The following is a 22428-nucleotide window of genomic DNA, read 5'->3' as shown; positions in this document are numbered from 1 at the left end:
ACGTAAATGGACTAAATGGTCCAATCAAAAGACATCGAGTGGCTGAATGGATAAAAAAACATGACCCATACATTTGCTGTCTACAAGAGACCCACCTCATTAGAAGGGACTCACACAGACTGAAAGTGAAGGGATGGAAAAATATCTTTCAGGCAAATGGAAATGAAAAAAAAGCTGGGGTAGCAATACTTATATCCGACAAAATAGACCTCAAAGTGAAGGCCATAACAAGAGATAAGGAAGGCCACTTCATAATACTAAAGGGATCAATACAACAAGAGGATATAACCCTGATAAACATATATGCACCCAATGCAGGAGCACCCACATACATAAGAAAACTCCTGGAAGACATCAGGGGAGAGATCGACAACAATACAATCATAGTAGGGGACTTTAATACACCACTGACATCACTGGATAAATCTGCTAGACAAAAAATCAGCAAAGAAACAGCAATCCTAAATGACTCACTAGATCAGATGGACTTAATTGACATCTTCAGAACACTTCACCCCAAAGCAACAAAATATACGTTCTTCTCAAGTGCTCATGGGACATCTTCAAAAATAGACCACATATTGGGTCACAAACAAAGTCTCCCCAAATTCAAGAAGATTGAAATCATACCAAGCATCTTCTCAGACCACAAGGGCATAATATTAGAAATAAACTACAATAAAAACAACCCAAAATACTCAAACACTTGGAAGCTGAATAGCATGTTATTAAATATTGATTGGGTTACCAATGAGATCAAAGAAGAAATTAAAAACATCCTGGAAACTAATGACAATGAAAACACAACAATCCAAAACCTTTGGGACACAATGAAAGCAGTCCTGAGAGGGAAGTTTATAGCTCTACAGGCCTACCTCAACAAACAAGAAAAAATGGTAGTAAATCATCTAAATCTACAGCTCAAAGAATTAGAAAGAGAGCAACAAGAAAAGCCCAGAGTGAGCAGAAGGAAGGAGATAATAAAGATTAGAGCAGAAATAAATGACATAGAGACCAAAAAAACAATACAGAAAATCAATGAAACCAAGAGCTGGTTCTTTGAAAGGATAAACAAGATCGACAAACCTCTAGCCAGGCTCACCAAAAAGCAAAGAGAGAGGACCCAAATAAACCAAATCAGAAATGATAGAGGCGAAATAACAACAGACCCCACAGAAATACAAATGATTGTTAAAAAATACTATGAACAACTCTACTCCAACAAACTAGACAACCTGGAGGAAATGGACATATTTCTAGAAAAATACAACATTCCAAAACTTAATCAGGAAGAATCTAAAAATCTCAACAGGCCAATAACTATGGAAGAAATTGAAGCAGTCATCAGAAAGCTTCCAGCAAACAAAAGCCCAGGACCAGACGGCTTCACAGGGGAGTTTTACCAAACATTCAAGGAAGAACTAAAACCTATCCTCCTCAGACTACTACAAAAAATCCAAGAGGAAGGAACACTTCCAAGCTCATTCTATGAAGCCAGCATCACCCTAATACCAAAACCAGGTAAAGACAACACAATGAAAGAGAATTACAGGCCAATATCCCTCATGAACATAGATGCCAAAATCCTCAACAAAATCTTAGCAAATCGGATCCAGCAGTACATCAGAAAGATCATACACCATGACCAAGTAGGATTTATCCCAGGGATGCAAGGATGGTACAATATCCGCAAATCAATAAACGTGATACATCACATAAACAAATTGAAGGAAAAAAACCACATAGTCATATCAATTGATGCAGAAAAAGCATTTGACAAAATTCAACACCCATTTTTGATAAAAACTCTCAGCAAGGTGGGAATAGAAGGATCATACCTCAACATAATAAAAGCCATATATGACAAACCCACAGCCAACATCATACTCAATGGACAAAAACTAACACCATTTCCCCTAAAAACAGGAACAAGACAGGGATGCCCACTCTCACCACTCCTGTTCGACATAGTACTGGAAGTATTAGCCATTGCAATTAGACAAGAAGAAGAAATAAAAGGCATCCAAATTGGAAAAGAGGAAGTAAAACTGTCCTTATTTGCAGATGACATGATATTATACATACAAAACCCTAGAGACTCCATCAAAAAGCTACTAGACTTAATACATGAATTTGGCAATGTAGCAGGATACAAAATTAACCCCAAGAAATCTGAGGCATTTCTATACACCAACAGTGAACTTTCAGAAAGAGAGATTATAAAAACAATCCCATTTACCATCGCACCAAAAAAATTAAGCTACCTAGGAATAAACTTAACTAAAGAGGTAAAAGACCTCTACTCAGAAAACTACAGGACGTTGAAAAAAGAGATAGAGGAAGACATAAACAGATGGAAGAACATACCATGTTCTTGGATTGGTAGAATCAACATCATTAAAATGTCCATACTGCCCAAAGCAATCTATAAATTCAACGCACTTCCCATTAAAATACCAACGGCATATTTCACAGACCTAGAACGAACTCTCCAAAAATTCATCTGGAACAAAAAACGACCCCGAATAGCTGCAGCGATCCTGAGAAAGAACAAAGTAGGTGGGATCTCAATACCAGATATCAAGCTGTATTACAAAGCCACTGTTCTCAAAACTGCCTGGTACTGGCACAAGAACAGACATATAGATCAATGGAATAGAATAGAGAGCCCAGAAATCAGCCCCAACCAATACGCTCAATTAATATTTGACAAAGGAGGCAAGAACATACAATGGAGTCAAGACAGTCTCTTCAATAAATGGTGCTGGGAAAATTGGACAGATACATGCAAGAAAATGAAACTAGACCACCAACTTACACCATACACAAAAATAAACTCAAAATGGATAAAGGACTTAAATATACGACCGGAAACCATAAAAATACTAGAAGAATCCAAAGGCAACAAAATCTCAGACATATGCCGAAGCAATTTCTTCACCGATACAGATCCTAGGGCATTGGAAACTAAAGAGAAAATAAACAAATGGGACTACATCAAAATAAAAAGTTTCTGCACAGCAAAAGAAACCATCAACAAAACAACAAGAAAGCCCACTACATGGGAGAACATATTTGCCAACATTATATCTGATAAGGGCCTAATCTCCAACATTTATAGGGAACTCATACAACTTAACAAAAGGAAGATAAACAATCCAATCAAAAAATGGGCAAAGGACCTAAATAGACACCTTTCAAAAGAGGACATTCAGAAAGCCAAGAGACATATGAAAACATGCTCAAAGTCGCTAATCATCCGAGAGATGCAAATCAAAACAACAATGAGGTACCATCTCACACCTGTCAGAATGGCTATCATCAACAAATCAACAAACGACAAGTGCTGGAGAGGATGTGGAGAAAAAGGAACACTTGTGCACTGCTGGTGGGAATGCAGACTGGTGCAGCCACTATGGAAGACAGTATGGAGTTTCCTCAAAAAACTGGAAATGGAACTCCCATTTGACCCTGTGATCCCACTTCTAGGAATATATCCCAAGAAACCAAAAACACCAATCAGAAAGGATATATGCACCCCTATGTTCATAGCAGCACAATTCACCATAGCTAAGATTTGGAAACAGCCTAAGTCACACAAGATGGCCACCCCCATGTGGTCAAAGATCACCACCACAAGATGACCAGCAGGGAAGGGCAGTTGTGGGCGATCAGGCCAGCAGAGGAGGACAGTTAGGGGCGACCAGGCCTGGGGAGGGCAGGGCTGGCAAGGGAGGGCAGTTAGGAGTGACCAGGCTGGGAAGGGAAGGAAGTTAGGAGTGACTGGGCCAGCAGGGGAGGACAGTTAGGGGCAACCAGGCCTGCAGGGAGGGCAGTTGGGGGTGACCGGGCTGGCAGGGGAGCAGTTAGGCGTTGATCAGGCTGGCAGGGGAGTGGTTAGGGGGTGATCAGGCTGGCAGGCAGAAGCGGTTAGGGGCAATCAGACAGGCAGGTGAGTGGTTGGGAGCCAGCAGTCCTGGATTGTGAGAGGGATCCCAAATTGGAGAGGGTGCAGGCTGGGCTGAGGGAACCCACCCACCCCCATGCACGAATTTCGTGCACCAGGCCTCTAGTTTTATACATAAAGAAACTGAGACTCAGCCAGATAATTTGCACAGAATTTTAAAGCTAGAAAGTGTTAGAACTGGACATCTCACCCACGGGTTATATCTGCAAGTCTGGAGTGCTCTCCACTGCACCATAGCTACAAACATATTTTCAAGAGGAGGCAGACACAAAGAGAAATAGAGTGATGATAGGAATGTGGATCTGAAACTATGGCTAACATGCCAGTGAGAAAGGAAAGTAACAGTGTCTTTTAGCAACAGAAGGCTGCCGGCATAAGAACAGAAAAATGGATCTCGGATTCAGTCAGAAAACTAATCAATGGTTTTAAGAAGGAAAGTTTCTAAACAGGAAAGTGGTGATAAAAGTTATGCAGTTATCAAGGGAGGGTTTGGTTTTGGGTTTTTTTTTTTTGTTTTTTTTTAAATATTTTTTATTGATTTTTTACAGAGAGGAAGGGAGAGAGATAGAGAGTTAGAAACATCGATGAGAGAGAAACATCGATCAGCTGCCTCCTGCACATCTCCCACTGGGGATGTGCCCGCAACCCAGGTACATGCCCTTGACCGGAATCGAACCCGGGACCCCTCAGTCCGCAGGCCGACGCTCTATCCACTGAGCCAAACCGGTTTCGGCAGGGTTTTTTTTTTTTTTAATGGAGGGTTCTTATGCCAAGAGTATGTTCAAGTAATTCAATGAACAGACAGGCATTAACAGTTCAATAGGCGGTCAAGATAACTAATAAATGTGGGGACGCATGAGCATGCTAAAAGGAACAAGGACAATGCAATAGAAATACAATGATATCAAAGAGAGGAAAATGCATTTTATGTGATGTTCTCACAGCTAGGCATTCTAAGGTAGGAAGTACATTCCTATGATCTGTTAAGAAAGAAGTATAGACACAAGAAGGGAGGGCTTTTCAGGCTGAGGAGGTACAGAAGCCATAACAAATGGCTCCACATCATTCTCCATTACTATGTGGTATAGTAGTGCCTGTTCATGGACATAGAAAGGACCACAGGCTTCACCATAGAGGTCAAGTATTTTCTGAACCAACTCAAATAAAAAGTGCTACATTATCTCCTTTTACTCTTAGAAAACATTAGGCTCATTGCCTGTTTTTGTTACTTCGTTGTCATATATTTTGTTTAAATGTCATAGAATTTAAATTATTATGTGCTCATTAGTTCTGCTGCCTTGGGACGTAATGACTCATATTAGTAGTCTTCATAATAAAAAGGGTTGGTGAATTTTTACTGAACTGTCCTTTTGGGACTATAATTTTTAATATTCTCTGGAAGCTTTGCCAATTCTTTGGGAATAAAGTACTCTTACACTGTCTTTATCATTGACAAGTTCATAAGGAACAGAGCCGGCTGTGTTACCTGTGACTATTGAGTGCCCTGTTGATGTGATAAGCTCCTTACTTGGGAGAGTCACCAAGGACACATGATTAATATGCAGCCATCTTGCAAGCAAAGAGGGTGATTTTGTAACCTTTCAGCAATAATTTTAGGCTGGTCTCTGCAATCCCCAGTGTGGGCCATGCAGGAGGCAGCCGATCAGTGATTCTCTCTCTTCTATCTCTTTCTCCCTTCCTCTCTCTGAAATCAATACCAAAAATAAATAAATTTTTAAAAGATAAGAAACAAGATTTTTATATAGTTCAGTATATTTATTTCACTGAGGCCGATGCTGCCCTTATCCTTTTGGCTATTATTTCATGTCAAGAAGAGATGTGAGTTATATAAACCTGAAAATGTTGCTTTCCGTGTTACAACTACTGGAAGCTTAATGTGCTATGTTGAGAAAAATTGTTCTTTTTTGAAAAATACAAGTCTGGAATGGTTACAGAGAAACCTCATGTTTAGGAAATGACCTGTTGATTGACTCTCTCAGATTAGGAGCATTGACCTTGAGGCTCTTTTCTCCAATAGGTTTGCATTCACGGTTTATGAAAGATTGCTATCAGTTGTCAGCTAAGAGCAAATGCTCATCTTCTATACTCAGGATACACTCACGTTGATATTTTAGCAAAAAAAGATAATGATACATATAGAAAAACAGAATACAGAGATATCTTAGCGGTACCATGCTAACCTATGCCATTAACAGTAACACTCTGTATTGCATTAACTACTTCCTTATCATATCACTGTGGCATGGGTCATCATTTTTATTTGGTGACATGGCTGCTACACTAACTTATGTGTTTAGTGTCCACCTTTAAAAGTATTATCAGAAAATTGTATCTTACAACAGGTTTTCATCTGGCTTTTAAAAGATGAAATTGATGAGTAAATGAAGAGAAGAAATGAATGCCTACAGAAATTAAATAGATAATGCATTAATGTTTGTATACTTTTTATCTTTGGTATAATATTGACCCATCATTAAGAAAAAAACTTTCCAGTTGGGGCTATTCTTTTGTTGGGCCATTCATATGTTCCAATTTTACTCCTCTTTGGTAAACAGGAAGTAATTGTGGACTTTCCTGAATCCTTTAAATGATTCAGTCTACAGTTGTGTGTGTGTGTGTGTGTGAGAGAGAGAGAGAGAGAGAGAGAGAGAGAGAGAGAGAGAGAGAGAGAGAGAGATGATAGATAGATAGATAGATGATAGATAGATATGAAATCACAAATAATATATATTTATCCTTATAGAATTAAGTGAATCATTTACTATTTAAACCCAATCTTTTATACACTTAAGCTAACCAGCTCAAGAAAAGAATATGAAAATGAAAAAAATCTTAGTTGCACCAAAATGTCTTCTAGAAGTCCACATAGGTACACCGAAGATAGCTATCATTTTTCCACTTACTGTACCAACACAAGTTGATACAGTATGTCTCATTACTTCAAGAAAAAAAGAAGCAGTCATCTGCTTTAAACTGAAACCATCAATAGGCTTATATTCTCATAGCCCTGTACTATAGAGTTTAAGAGGTTGGCATTTGGACTCAATGACTTCAACAAATATTTGTCAGGAGCCTCTATGCGTCAAGCACTGCTATAGGGCAATAGGAATAAAGGTTGAACAAAACTAAGTCCCGCATTCATGGATTTTAAGTTCATACTTACTAGCACTGTGATTGTTAGAAAACTCCATAACCTCACCAGACTCCAGTTTCTTCAGCAAAGTGAAAGTAATACCACCTTGGTAAAATCATTCTCAGGTTTACATTAATTAGTGTATTAAAGTGCTTAATGCTGTGCTAGGAACATAGTAAATACTCTTTTAACTTTCATTTCTTAATGATGATGATAATTACTGGGAATACATATTACAATCATATTACAACTTAAATCAACTTGCTTAAAATTGAATTTTACAAATTCTCCATATGCTGTGGGCTGTTTATGGATGATGATCTGTGGCTAGAGTATCATATGTAGGCTTGTAGGCTGAAAGTTTTACAGATGTGCCATCCAGTTTGGGACCTCTATAATCTATTTATGCACATATCGGAGTAAAGTCAACACTATTTTTTTTTATCTTGGCCCTTCCTCCCAGACATTCCTTTAGGCACCCCCCACCCCCTCCACCCTACTACACACACCTTTTTAAAATAGAAGAGCCATCTATTTGGGCACATATCCTGTTAGCCTTCACAATTTGAATGGATATTAAAGCATATTAATGACCCCAAAATGTCAAAAATAATCTGTCACCCAAGTTTTTGCCATGGAATATAAACTCAGACTTTCTATTGCTCAATTCTCATTGGGCAAAAATAAAAATAATATAGTTATCTTAAAAAATACAATTGTCTAAAGGAGAAACAATCCATCCATTCCTTTAGATGTGCTTAATTTTGTCTCTTGAGGAAGCCAGACTATCACAGACTATCAGGTCACCTGAAACACATTATCTTTATGTCCTCTGGATTACTTCTCCCAAGTTTCTCTGTAGTGTTATGTCATGAGTAAACATGAAGGATACAAGCAAAAAAAGCATCTGTTCTCCACAACTGGTTTGCATTTATCACCTCAATGCAGTGACTCATAATCCTATGTAATAAAAGCATAATATGCAAATCGGCCAAACAGCAGAACGACTGGTCGCTATGATGCACACTGACCACCAGGGATCAGATGCTCAGCGCAGGAGTGTTATGGGGTGAGGCCACAACATTAATAACAAAGAAACAGAATTTCCGGAGGATGGGGCCCAGAAATCAGGATTTTAAAAAGATTCCCAGGTGATTCTAACGTGCAGCCAAGGTTGAGAACCACTGCTCCAGAAGCTGCCAGTGTTCATCATCAGGTGACAGGGAGCCTTCATGACCAGTGGTCAGCAGGTAGATGATACTACCTGACAGCTAGGTTTTCTTCAACTGCATCATTGAAAATGTAATTTTATGCCAGTTTTATGTTATTTGTAATTTGCTTTATGTGATATTTTACTCATCTCATTAGTTAATGGTATGAATACATTTGAGGCTATTAAGTGTATAATTTAAAGTTTTTTAAATATATGACTAGAAGAAATAAAATGGTTGACCATCTGCATGACTAACTTTAGTCTCTGGATCCTCTAGAGCTCAAGCGGATACCTTTTGGGGCAAGGTCAATAGATATAGACAAGATTGTTCTCAAATTTATATGGAAAAGCAAAGGAACTAGAATACCTTAAACAATTTTGAAGAAGATTAAAGTGGGAGGAATCAGTCTACCCAATTTTAATACATCACTGGCAAATATACAAAGAAACTAGATCACTTACACATTAGTGGAAGGAATGTAAAGTGGTTCAATGACTCAAAACAATGTGGCAGTTTCTTGGAAAACTAAACATGCAATTAATACACAGCCCAGCAGTTGCACTCTTGAGCATTTATCCCAGAAAAATGAAAATTATTTCACATGAAAATTTGTACATGAATGTTTATAGCAGCTTTATTTGTAATAGCCAAAAAACTGGAAACAACCCAGATGCCCTTCAACAGGGGAATAGTTAAAGTGTGGTACATCCATACCACAGAATACTACTCAGCAATAAAAAGAAACAACCTTTTGATACACACAACAACCTAGGAAAACCTCCAGGGAATTAAGCTAAATTTTTTGGAAAGCCAATCTCAAAGGTTACTGTATGGTTGCATTTATATGACACTAGAGGCCCAATGCACAAAATTCGTGCAAGGGGCTCAGCCCTCGCAGCCCCGGCTGCCTTAGCCGGCCCTTGCAGCTCCGGCTTCATCCGGTAGGTCGTCCAGACGGTCATCTGGAAGGATGTCCGGACGGTCGTTCTGCTGTTTGGTCTAATTAGCATATCAGCTCTTTATTATATAGGATTCTTGAAATGACAAAATTATGGAAATAAAGAATAGATTAGCCCTGGCTGGTTTGGCTCAGTGGATAGAGCACCAGCCTGCAGACTGAAGGGTCCCAGGTTCAATTCCAGTCAAGGGCACATGCCCGGGTTGTGGGCTCGATCCTCAATAGGGGACATCCAGGGGGCAGCCAATCAATGATTCTCTCTCATCATTGATGTTTCTATCTCTCCCTCTCCCTTCCTCTCTTAAATCAATAAAAATATTTTTTTTAAAAAAACTGATTAGTGGTTGTGAGGGTTAAGGAGGGGTTTGGAAGGGAAATGGGTGTAGCTATAAAAGGGCAATGTGAGTGATCTTTATGCTGATGGAAATATTCTGTAGCATTGTCACCATCCTGGATGTTATATTTTACTATGGGGTTGTTTTTTTAAATATATATTGACTTTTATAGAGAGAGGAAGGGAGAGGGAGAAAGAGAGAAACATTGATGTGAGAGCGAAACATCAGTTGGTTGCCTCCTGCATTCCCCTACCAGGGATCAAGCCCAAAACCTGGGCATGTGTCATTGCAGGGAATCAAACCTGCAATATTTTGGTGCACAGGATGACACTCCAACCCACTTAGTCACACCAGCCCGGGCTTTACTAAGGTTTTTACAAGGTGTTACTACCATTGGGGGAAATTAGAACACAGAAGATCAATCTGTGTTATTTCTTACAACTGAATATAATCTATAATTATCTCAGAATAAAAATGTAATTATGAATTAATGCAGCTAAAAATGTAATTATGAATTAATGCAGCTAAAAATGAAGTACAAAGTATCAATTTGGGAAAATATGATAAAACTTTATTAAGAGGCATCAAAAATTATCTAAATAAATGGCAGTATATAGCATGTTCATTGATTGGAAGACCCAGTATTGTAAATATATTAGTTCTCCCAAAATTGTCCTATAAGCTTTATTACAATTTCAAATCATTAAGTGACTGGGATAATCTGTAATGACTAATTTACAACCTCCTCCTTTCTCCACTTCCTTCTTCCTGTTGACTACAAAGTAAAGAGCTGTGGTTTTGAAAATCTGACAAAACAATACAAAATAATGTCTTCAGAATACCAACAGCACTTTGCTTTGTAAATTCACAAGTTTTTACTTTCATGATCTTCTGTATGCATCTCCATTTCCTTAATTTCAAAATGGAAATCATCATCAAAATAGTGTAAAAGCCATAGAAATTTTCTGTGATTTTGTTTTGTTATATGTTTAATAACATTTAATCAGCATCAGTTTTCTGATGAATTCTGTCCCAGACAGTTGTTTATACAACAAACATGTATTAAGCCTCAATCGTGATTTCTGAAATAAAAAGTTTTAAGGGATTACCTCCAAAGGATTTAGAGATAAAGCAAGGTATTTGTAATACATGGAATGACTAGCTAAGCAAAGCAAATATATGGTAATCTAATACACACCACATACAAAATACTGAAACATAAAGAAAGGGAGTAGTTGGTGTGAAGTAAAGGTGATTTATTAGAGGAAATAAATATTGACATGGAGCTTAAAGCAATTAGATGTTCATCTACTGAAAATTGTTTTCATTTTCAGTGCTTAACTGATTTATAAATATTGACTATATTACAGCAAAATACCTGTGTAACTTCGGCCTATCACAACCTCTCTAAACTTTAGATTTTACCTGTGAAATGAAACTCTCATATGAAATTTTATCTACGGTCCTTTCCACATCTTTTTATTTTATATTTGATTAAAGGCCCGGTGCACTGGGGATGGCTCGGGGGTCCCTTAGCCCGGCCTGTGCCCTCTCGCAGTCCGGGACCCCTCCCTCCTTACCGCCCACCTGCTTGCTGCTTCCTGCCCGCTCGGCTTGCTGCTCCTTAGTGCTGCCGCAAAGGCTCCCGCCACCACCGCTGCACTCGTCAGCTGTCCTGGCCCCTGCTGTGGGTCGGAGCTCCTCTGCTACAGCAAAGGTTTGGGTTCCATTCTGCTAGGGCACCTACTTAGGTTTCAGGTTGATCCCCGGTCGGGGCTGACTGCTGCTCAGGAAGTGGCTGAGGACCTTGTGCTGTAGTCATTCGGTGGGGAGCTGGGGTTCCATTGCCAACCTGGCCCACTCTGATCCCCACTACCCCCGCTCCTACATCAAGGACTTCAACTATGGCAGCTGCGTGGCCTCCGCCAGCGTACACATCCGCATGGGTAGGTCACCCTCTCTGTGGCTCGCCAGGCATAGCTGCTGCACAGTCGCCCCAGAGGCGGATTTCCGGGTTCCCAGGGAGAGCGCCCTCCACGCCGAACTCCCAGGGATAGCTGGGTTGGAGGGAAAGCACTTCGCCTGGAGCAGAGCACCCGTCCTGTGCAGGGCTCGCAGGGTTTGTGTCTCTGAACCTGCCCTCAGCAGCCCCAGCGCCGAGGTGGTGGGCTTTGGGGCTGCTGGGTGCCGGCCCGCCCCTGCGGGTTTGTCTCCAATCCTGCCCCCAGCAGCCCCAGCACTGTGGTGGCAGGGCTTGGTGCTGCTGGGTTCAGGGCCCCCCTGCGGGTTTGTGCCTCTGATCCGGCCCCCAGCAGCCCCAGCGCCATGGTGGCAGGGCTTGGGTCTGCTGGGTGCCGGGGCTGCTGGGTGGCAGTCCTTTGGGTTTGAGTCTCTGATTCCCCCGCAACCCCAGCACCACGATGGCAGGGCTTGGGGCTGCAGGTTTGTGTCTCCAATCCTGCCCCCAGCAGCCCCAGCACCGCGGTAGCGGGGCTTGGTTCTGCTAGGTGCAGGGCCTGTGGTTTTGTGTCTCTGATACTCCGAGCAGCCCCAGCACCTTGAGGTTTGTGTCTCTGATCCCCCCAGCAGCCCCAGCACCATGATGGCGGGGCCTGGGGCTGCTGGGTGCTGGGCCTGCATGTTTGTGTCTCTGATCGGGCCCCCAGCAGCCCCTGCAAGGATAGGGCTTCCTCAGGCCGATCGCGCCACCAAGCCCCGCCGCCCAGGACCGCACACGGGGGTCCTGCCCACCCAGGGTCGCACACGGGGGTCCCGGCTGGGGGTGTGGCTTAGGCAGCACACGGAGGCCCGGATGGCGGCTCGCACTGGCCCGCCCTGCCTGCAGTATGCAAATTAGCCGCCATCTTTGTTGGTGGTTAATTTGCATGTCGTGCTGATTAGCCAATGGGAGGCGTAGCGAAGGTACGGTCAATTACCGTGTTTGTCTATTATTAGATAGGATATGTTTCTGTCTACATCTAAATTTGGGCCAGGTCAGCTCCATCTTGCAAGCTCTTGAACAGTTAAAGTTTGACTCCCTGGGAATTCTCAGTTTTGACACTTTCCTAACCTCTTTTGATTCTAAGCTATATTTACATTTTAGCAGCTAAAAAGACCTAGGAGATACTTTCAGTATTTGTCAGTGCTTATCAACTAGTTGCTAATGGACTGTGGATCCCCTCATCAGTATATTGGAAGTATATCTACTTCCTTCAGCTTTAATTATAGAGTATCCAACTGCCATTACATAACAATTTTAGAGGAATTTATTTCGTAACTCTGAAAGCCAGCATACACTTCAGCATAAGGTATATTTTATCAATCTGTGTTGAAAATGAATCAAGTTTGATCCTTGCCTTCAAAACCTTTACAGTGGTTATCTCTTCTCTGGCTGGACTTCAAAATCACCAGAATCACAGATGCCCAGTTTCTCAGATTTTGAAAAGGTTTATGCAATGTCAATTGATCTGGGCCTGGGAGAATAGAGGATTCTTACCAGTATAGAAGAAGAGTGGAAGGATGAACCCAGAAAAGAAGACTGGAACCAGAGAATGAAGGACTTTAAACCTAATTAATTTCTACTTAATTTGAGAAATTAAGAGAGTCATTGGATATTTTTGAGCAAAGAAGAGATATAAGACAAATTATACTTTAAAATTTTCATCTGGTAGATAGTGTATGAGATAGAGAAGGAGAGACTGAAGGCAATGAAATTAGGAGGATGTTTCTGGATTTTAAATGATAGGTCATTAAATCTAGAGTGATAACAGTGGGGGGTGAAAAGGAAGAAAGAGACTGAAAAACTTTGTTGAGGTGTACTTGTCAGTATTTGGTAGCTAACTGGATCAGGAGGCAGCCAACAAGGGAGGGGGAAAAAGCAAAGATGACTGAGAGGCTTTGAGCTCAAGTAAAGAGAATGTTGTGTCCATTCAGAGAAATGAAAACCTTAATGGAAAAGCCTTCCTGGAAAATAAGCCCACCAGTTAGCTTGGACTGCATGCAGAAATGGAATGCTACATTTAGTCCCTGTCCCAATACCTTTCCACTACATTCCTTCTAAGGGCTGAGAAACCAGACATATCAGCATGTATAACAAGAGCAGGATTGTTGAGGAAAATGCTGTTTCTACTTCAACTCCATTTTTTTACCCACTACTTTGAAATACTATTGTACTAGAGGCCTGATGCATGAAATTTGTGCAAGAGTAGGCTTTCCTTTCCCAGGCTGCTGGCACTGGCTTCCCTCTGGCACCCAGGACCCGGGCTCCCTCCAGCCTCTGTAAAGCACCTGGGACCTGGGCTTCCCTCGCAGTCCCAGCTTTTGTCTGGAAGGTTGTCCGGAAGGACATCTGGTCTAATTAGCATATTATGCTTTTATTATTATAGATATTATAGATTAGACTCTCACCTCTTACTGAATATCACTATTATTGTATCACTTATTCATTCATTCATTCATTCAGGTAAACTAGCAGTATGTGGGTTTATATTCTGAAGTGTGTAGTAGAAGAGTGAGCCCCAGAGAACGTTGTATCGGTAGGAGGAGTTTCAAATCCAGTCAGGAAGGGTTAAATCCATCATTCTAACTCCCCACAATCCACTCACCACACGCCAACCAATGTACTTTTTAAAATGCTTGAAACTCTGCAAACAGACCATTGCACTTGGAATGTAATTGAAACTTGTCACTATGGCCTGTGAGCCCTCACATGGCTTAGAGGCTGCCCACCTCTCTGAATCATCTAATACCACTTTCCCCTCACCTGCCATTCTCCAGTCACTCCAACTTTTCCATTTCTCCACGTAACAAGCTCTGCCTCAGAGCCCCTGCTTTTGTTCTTCCAGATTTCTGCCTGCAGCACTCGCCCCAGACTTCATCTGCCTTCTTGCCATTCAGGTCTCAGGTCACAAGTCTTCTCCATCCAATCTAAATTGAGGATCTGAGGACCACCTCCATGTCCCTCCTCCTCATCCTCCTGCTCCTCCTCTTCTTCTTCCTCCTCCTTCTCATCTATTCACATCCTCCTATTGTGTTTTCTTCACAGTGCTTCTGACTTTCTGCCTGTCATCCCTACTAACATGTGTGCTACAGAGCAGAGCCATTATATATCTTGCTCACCACTGTATCTCAGCTCCAGAAATAGTACCTGACATACAGTAAATACATGTATGACTGTATAAATTAACCAATCACAGGACCTCCGGTAAAAGTATCTGCTCACAAAATATAGAGTAGAATCCACAACTGAGAGAGGAGGACAACAAAAAATTTAGATTGAATTAGTAAAGGTTTTGTTTTATTTAGAAATAAGTATTTTGTAGTTTATTCTCTCTCTCACACACACACATACATACACACACAAACTAGCAGCCATAAGCCACACCTACCTACATAGGAACAAACAGTCCTTTTGTTGTTGTTAATCCTCACCTGAGGATACTTTTATTTTTTTCATTGATTTTTAGAGAGAGTGAAAGGGCAAGGGAGAGACAGAGAGGCAACCAACATCCATTGGTTGCCTCCCACGCACTCGCCCTGGCCGGGAATAGAGCCTGCAACCAAGGTACATGCCCTTGACTGGAATCAAACCCGGGATCCTTCAGTCAGAGAGCCGACACCCTGTCCACTGAGCCAAACCAGCTCGGGCCAATCCTTTCTGACAGTTTATTCTAGCATGAGGTCCAGTTCAGCTCTTTGCTGATTGTGTTGGGAATAATCATAAACCTGTACTTATGAAATAACTATTGTTTGGTTCTTTGCATTACCTTATATAGTACTCTGTGCTCTTACAATTCTTTGTTAAAGTTACTTTTGAAAATGACAAAGGGAAAGTGGGAAAAGAGAGCTTTTGCCCATCCCTGGGCTCAAATTTTAAAGGGAAACAATATCTTGGAGGCCAAGCTTTTGGCAACAGTAAGAGTACTGTGTGAGACAAGAATTAAAACCAAAGAAAGCACTTCTACACCAACTTTCTGGGTTTAATAGGTCATTGAAGCAATAAAAATGTGTCCATTTTTTATTAGTTAGGAGATGGTTTATTAAAGGGGTCTGCCAGATTCAATGTGAGAGAGATTGACAAGAGGCTGAAGGAAAGGACAGACTGCTCCAGAAGCTGCAAATGACCTAAAAATTTCTACCACTGATTTTATGTTTGTTTCAGCTTCCCTGTTATCTCTCTGGTCAAGCTTGATGACTTTCTTTTAGGGTCTCAACAGTCTCAGCTTTACAGGGCTTGCAACAGTGGTTAGCAGTGGTAAGGGACTTGCCTGTATCTTACACAAGTAATTTAACAAGGCAATGCAACATGTTTCTTGAGCCATGTGAACACCTCACCCCACTTCGTTTATTACCTGCCCCCAGTGTGGCTGAGTCCACACTAGTGCTTCTGACTGGGAGAGTCTCCTTTAGGCACCCTTCACTGTTCAAATATTGGAAAGTTTGGGTTTTTTAATGATGTTCTCCTTAGAAGCTCTAGAATTCATTTTAAAATGAATTTTAGTAGTTATATTTTATATCTTTTAGAAGGCACATTATTTTTCAGTGCTCTGGTATTTCTCTAATTCTTTATAACTTTCTAAAAATAACTGCTGGTGAGCTCATAAATTCATTAGCTAATCCCGCTGGGACTCAGTAATGCATATTACAGACCTCCTGATTTTTATATATTAGATTTTCTCAAGAATTCCCTTACCTGTTATTATCAACATAGCTATATTGACAGGGTCTTCATTATTTCCTAATTGCCCATATTTCTTTTTCTTGTTAAAGATCAATTTTTAAAATCAAGCCTTGTCATTTTGAAAATATCATAGACAAGTTATCCTGTTAATGTTGCATATCTTTCTAGGTTTTTTCTCTCACCTTTTATCATAGGAAACATAAAATGTATTCATTTTCTTTTGCTTTAAAAACTAATTCTTTCATTGTGAGGGGGTAGGGGAGAGGGAGTGTCAATGAGAGGGTTAGGGCACATGCTAGCTTTTCCACCCTGAAACAAAGATAAAAAAATGATACTTCATATTCACAGATGACTTTATAAACAGTTATATTCCCTATTCTAGGCCATTCCCCTCAAATGTAAATTATGGATAGACTATAGAAATTATTCCATGACCTTTTGGTCTAGGACAGTGGTCAGCAAACTCATTAGTCAACAGAGCCAAATATCAACAGTACAACGATTGAAAGTTCTTTTGAGAGCCAAATTTTTTAAACTTAAACTATATAGGTAGGTACATTGTTATTAACTTTATTAGGGTACTCCTAAGGCTTAGGAAGAGCCACACTCAAGGAGCCAAAGAGCCGCATGTGGCTCGCGAGCCGCAGTTTGCCGACCACGGGTCTAGGACCATGTAAAAATAAGGTGACTAGCAATAATTAGAATAATAAATGGCTGACCAAGGAATTCTTCCAAATTATCTCTTTAGTGAGAACTTACTTTTAGACCATCCATCCAATTGTATTAGTAAGCCTCATCTCTAGCAAATCTTGTGTGTGTGTGTGAATAATATCATTTAAAGAATGATTATTTACTTTCCCAGAGAATTCTTCACTTTATTAAAAGATTCATTGAAGAAGTAAATAACCTACTTCTTCCAATATAAGTACTAAGACCAAGTGAAGAGGAGTGTGGACAAAGCAGGTTTGTAAGAAACAATTGGATTGAAGCCATCACAAAAAGTAAGGGGAATAGACCAGACAGAAGATACGCAATGTTTTCTTCTCTCTTAGCTTGTTCTTTGAGAATTCTACTCTCAGTGCTATTTCCACCCATTTTTCTTTAATTTCTAAATGCTGTTACATAAATGTAGTCTCCCTCTTTCTCAGTTCCATTATAAGACACTTTTTCTTAAATATATAGTCTTTTGGGAAAACAAATGAAACATTTTAGCAATTTTATCTTTCTTATATGATTCATAGTTTCATCCTTCATACTTAAAGTTCCTAATTCTTTCGACCATTTGTGCTATCTTTACAGTTTTGAAAATTGCTGCAGTTCATGTTTTAAAACAAGTGATAGATAAAGGGTAGATATTCAGTGTAGTATTTTAATTGGAAGGTCCCCTCTCCCCTACCTTTTGATTATTTCACACAGAACAACATCATTGATAAACAGTATTTTTAGAAGAAACGTTAAGAGAAATAAAAGATGTTCTTTGTCTGTATAAGCATAAAAGAGATAGACTAGGGTTCAGATTATAAGGAAAATTAATCTCTAATGTGATAAAAAAAGAATTAACTATTCATTTTTATTTAAGCTGACCCTTGATCATCTAAATACCTTCTATTACAACAAAGATTATACATTGCTTTTACTATCCTGAAATAAAATCTAAAAATAACATAACCCATCTACTATTGTAACGTACTAGTAAACATATAGGAAGAATAAAAGAAAAAGAAGCTTATAATAAAAATAATGTGCATATCAATATTTAAAGTGTTCAGAAAAAGCTACATGAGAAGGCATAATATGGTAGTCAGATACTTGGGCCAGTGTATAGCATCACCATGAGTTTGACAGCTACAAAGGCAGGTGTGTTTATTGGCAACTCAGGTGCAGTGGACAGTGATGCCATTGGTGATGAGATTTTCTCATGTGGTAAACCACTCTTGGTAATATTCTGAACAACATAAAGTACAAAATCCCTTCAGTTTACATGATGGTTGGATTCCTGGGAAATTCTGTGTATGTTAAAATAATGCCAAAAATACTTTGACTGTTTGTTAAACAGATCTAAATTCTAAGCCCATCTAATTATAAATAAGTTTTTCAGCTACATGTACATATAGCTGGTGGAATATTTAAAATCCATGTAGGGTACAGAACAATTCATAGTGCTGTACTGCCCTGCAAACTGCAGGATGTCCACCACTCCAGGCCTTCTCCCAGTAAATGCTAAAAATCTTCCAGTAAATGTTTTGACCACCAAAAACATCACTGCAAATTTCCAAAATGCCCCAGAGGCCACTACTATGCCCATTGAGACCCACTGATTGAGACTGAGCAAAGCACTTTTTCATAATAAAGCACTATGATCCTGTACATTTTCTTTTAATACTGACTTGACTTTATGGATTGGGAGACCAAAGGTGACTTATCCAATACGAACAAGCCTCTCAATCCAAAGGATTAAAAAATCATTCCCTGAGAACATGGCAGACATTTAAATATGAGAAAACCCTTTATTCCCTACATTGTGGGGGCCTCTCTATATTAAGAAAATGATGTTTGGCCCAACTGGCATGGCTCAGGAGATCACAGTTTGATTCCCAGTCAGGGCACATGACCGGACTGCAGACTCACTCGAACCCCAGTGTGAGGAGTACAGGAAGCAGCTGATCAATTATTCTCTCTCATCATTGATGTTTCTGTATCTCTATTCCTTTCCTTTCTTCTCTGGAATCAATAAAAATATATTTTTTAAAAAAGAAAAGAAAATGGTGGTTTGAAAAGTGGAAAGAGTCACAATCCCTAAAAAGAGGAGCTTTTTGATCAGGGTAAAGCTGTGGTAGAGGAAACACCAGGCTCTGACTATCAGACTATGTCGTCTCCTTTAAATAGCATGGTAATGCGAAATGGACTAGTTTCCATGTCACTTACACATCATTGCAGCTTATTAATAAATGGCTGCTTTTTTTATTGGCCTAAACTTTTCTTTTTTATCCTTTTATGAATAGATAATTTAATGGCCTAGTGCAGTGGTCAGCAAACTCATTAGTCAACAGAGCCAAATATCAACAGTACTTCTTCAAAATAGACTCGCCCAGGCCAAAAACCGACTTCTGCGCATGGGCCACGAAGTTTCAATCACACTGTACATGCACCCGCACATGGTATTTTGTGGAAGAGCCACACTCAAGGGGCCAAAGAGCCGCATGTGGCTCGAGAGCCGCAGTTTGCCGACCACGGGCCTAGTGTTTCTGCCCTAGTGGGATAATTTCCTCTAAAGTGGTGTATGCTTTAAATACTAGAAAGCTGCTCTTGAAAGTTTCCATTCTCTAAGCATTGCCATGGGTGGATAGTCATATAAATTTGTATTTTCATTGAACTTTGGTCCTGAATTTTTTAAATGGTCTTAAAACATGTTCTTGAAATGTGTATATGCAGTTCCAGATGGACATGCATTTACCTAATGTAGAAATGCTATTTTTAAATTATTAAAAATCTACTTTCAAAAATTTTAAAAAGTAAGCCATTATTTCTATAAAATATTCCTTCGTTTAGGGAGAATTCTCCCTCCCCCATGCCATTCTCTGTAATTCAGTTTCTAACCCACCTTGCTTATTACTTTTATTCTTAGCAATTTCCCTTCCTCTGACAGAGTACACATTCTCATTATTTATACTCTTAAATTACAAGAGTCAATGTTGAGAGCCAGTGCAGATACTTGGTTATCTCAGGGACTTTGGTCTTTTCAGCCAAGGACTAATCAAGCAGAGAGTAATCATAAGCTAAAACTAAAAAGCCTTTGTAGTGATTTTATCACCAGGGAAATTTGTTCATCCTTCAGAAAGATTGTCACTAGAAAAGAAAAAAATAAATAAAGGAGTTAAAATTGCTTCAGACCATTGACTCCTCAGGTCCCTCTAGATTCATAGATTGAATTGGTTTTCAGGGGGTGGAAGGAATTATGAGAAGAGCTCCGTGAGATAGCTTACAAATTGATCATAGTCTTGGTAACACTAGTAAGTGTAAGTGTGATCACTATGGAGGAAATGCCAAATGAGCCTGGAAGCATGGGAAATGAGAAGGAAAAGAGACAATTAACACCTTTTTTTTTTTCTTACTCTGTTTGGGGCTAGCCATGAAGTATGCAACTGAGAATAGACTTTCAAAAAGAAGAAATACAATTGATTTTAAAATATTTTATCATCATTATAAGTGCAATTAGCAGTTATTGTTGAAATGAAACTAGAGTTGCAAGTACTATAGAAATAGGGACAGGTATTTCATAAACCTTTCCAGAAACTGGGCCTCCTTCTAGATATACCCACAAAATATTATTTAAAGTTGATATGTCTGACCATGTGTAGAACTGCTCAGTTGGGTTCAGAGAATATAAATGCCTCCAAATTCAAAATTATAATGATAAATATCTGGATGTTACATATACTTTAAAGAACTTGAAATTTTACACACCTATTGATGCAGACAGGCATATGTGTAATTTCTTATACCAAGAATTATGTTAAGACTTGTCAAAATCGCCCTAACCGGTTTGGCCTGCGGACTCAAGGGTCCCAGGTTCGATTCGGGCCAAGGGCATGTACCAAGACTTGTCAAAATCCAGTCAGTCACTTTAGGATTTGCCTGGATAAACCCTCTCTCCCATTGAATAACATTTAATTTTGCCCAAAATGAGTAAGCACATAGAGAAATGACCTCATTTTTTTTTTAAAGTCTGAATACAGTAGTGTTGGGAGATATTTCTCAAGGATATGTCTTCAATACTGGATCCTAGTTTCAAATGCAGGTTTATAAGGTGGATCTGCAAAGGAGAAGAGGATAGAGAGCATCCTTGTGAGGGGACCTATAGAGAGAGGGGCTCTTTCCTAGGGCCAGCTCCCACAGCTAAGTCACATGCACAGATTGTAGCTTTCTGCTCTCTGGTCAACTGCAGCCATAGCATCCTTATTGTTGTAACTCTGAGATTGTGATACTGTCACAAAACTGTTGCTAGGCAACAAATGTGGTTACCAGGTCTCAGCAAATAGCTGAAGGGGAAAGCAAAGTGTTGCACCATTGTAGAGTAACCATAGCAATGACCTACTATTACAGACTAAAGAATTATCATTAACAATGTTAAAGTATCAGACAGAGGCCCTGAATCTGGAGACTTCCAGGCAGTATCTCTCTGCATAATTGAGTGATCTAGGAAGAGATTTCAACTGTCTTAAAGCTACTCACTCATTATTTCTATGGGAGAGTCTTACTATTATTATTTTTTTTTAATATATTTTATTGATTTTTTACAGAGAGGAAGGGAGAGAGAGAGAGAGCCAGAAACATTGATGAGAGAGAAACATCAATCAGTCGCCTCCTGCACATCTCTCACCGGGGATGTGCCCGCAACCAAGGTACATGCCCCTGACCGGAATCGAACCCGGGACCCTTCAGTCCGCAGGCCGACGCTCTATGCACTGAGCCAAACCGGTTTCGGCATTTTTTTTTTAATTTAAAAATTGTTCAGTTGTGAATCTACTGGTGAAATGATATGAGCTATCACAAGGAGTCAAAAACAGATTAATGACCTCACCTGTTATGTCTACATCTGTTTTGTTTGCCTGTTAAACTGTAGGTAGATTTGACTTGAAAAATATTGTGCATTACTATTAAATTGAAGCCACAGAGAGAAGCTGTAGTAAAATAAAATAACCCCATAAGTTGACAAGCGTGTGTTTTGTAAGTTGGATTTCTCCTGAAAAAAAAAGGTCTAGATGCTCTTTTAGTAGTCACTGCCTTGAAACATTTTTCTTAGCTTTTCAAAAACTGCCCCCTAAAATCTGTAAAAAATAATAATAAATAAAAATGTAGCCTTCTAGGACACTTATAGGCAAAGTGTCTTTTGCATCTGGTCCTTCATTAAGCATCCCATACAGTTTGGTCTAGTGACCTCCTAACAGCACACTTCCTGAAGAGGCAAGAAAAATCCGATTTGAGTTTTCCTGCTGGAAAGCAGGGAAACATGGGTGCCCTGGGTGGGTGCAGAAGCCGCATTTCGCGCACAGGGGAAACCAATCCCCGCGCGCGCGCAGAGCCTGGGGAAGTGGGTGGTTTCGAGGCGGGAGAGGGAGTG

General features: G+C 39.9%; 1 protein-coding gene across 2 annotated transcripts in view; it reads left to right on the top strand.

Annotated features, from left to right (window-relative positions):
- FAM172A (family with sequence similarity 172, member A) overlaps positions 1-22428 on the top strand; it is a 357065-nt gene that overhangs the window by 331244 nt on the left and 3393 nt on the right. The window lies entirely within an intron of this gene.

Source organism: Myotis brandtii, unplaced genomic scaffold, assembly GCF_000412655.1.
Source record: "Myotis brandtii unplaced genomic scaffold, ASM41265v1 scaffold344, whole genome shotgun sequence".
Classification (NCBI taxonomy): Eukaryota; Metazoa; Chordata; class Mammalia; order Chiroptera; family Vespertilionidae; genus Myotis; species Myotis brandtii.
The sequence above is the reverse complement of the archived record's forward strand: the minus strand, read 5'-3'. Positions and strand labels throughout refer to the sequence as shown.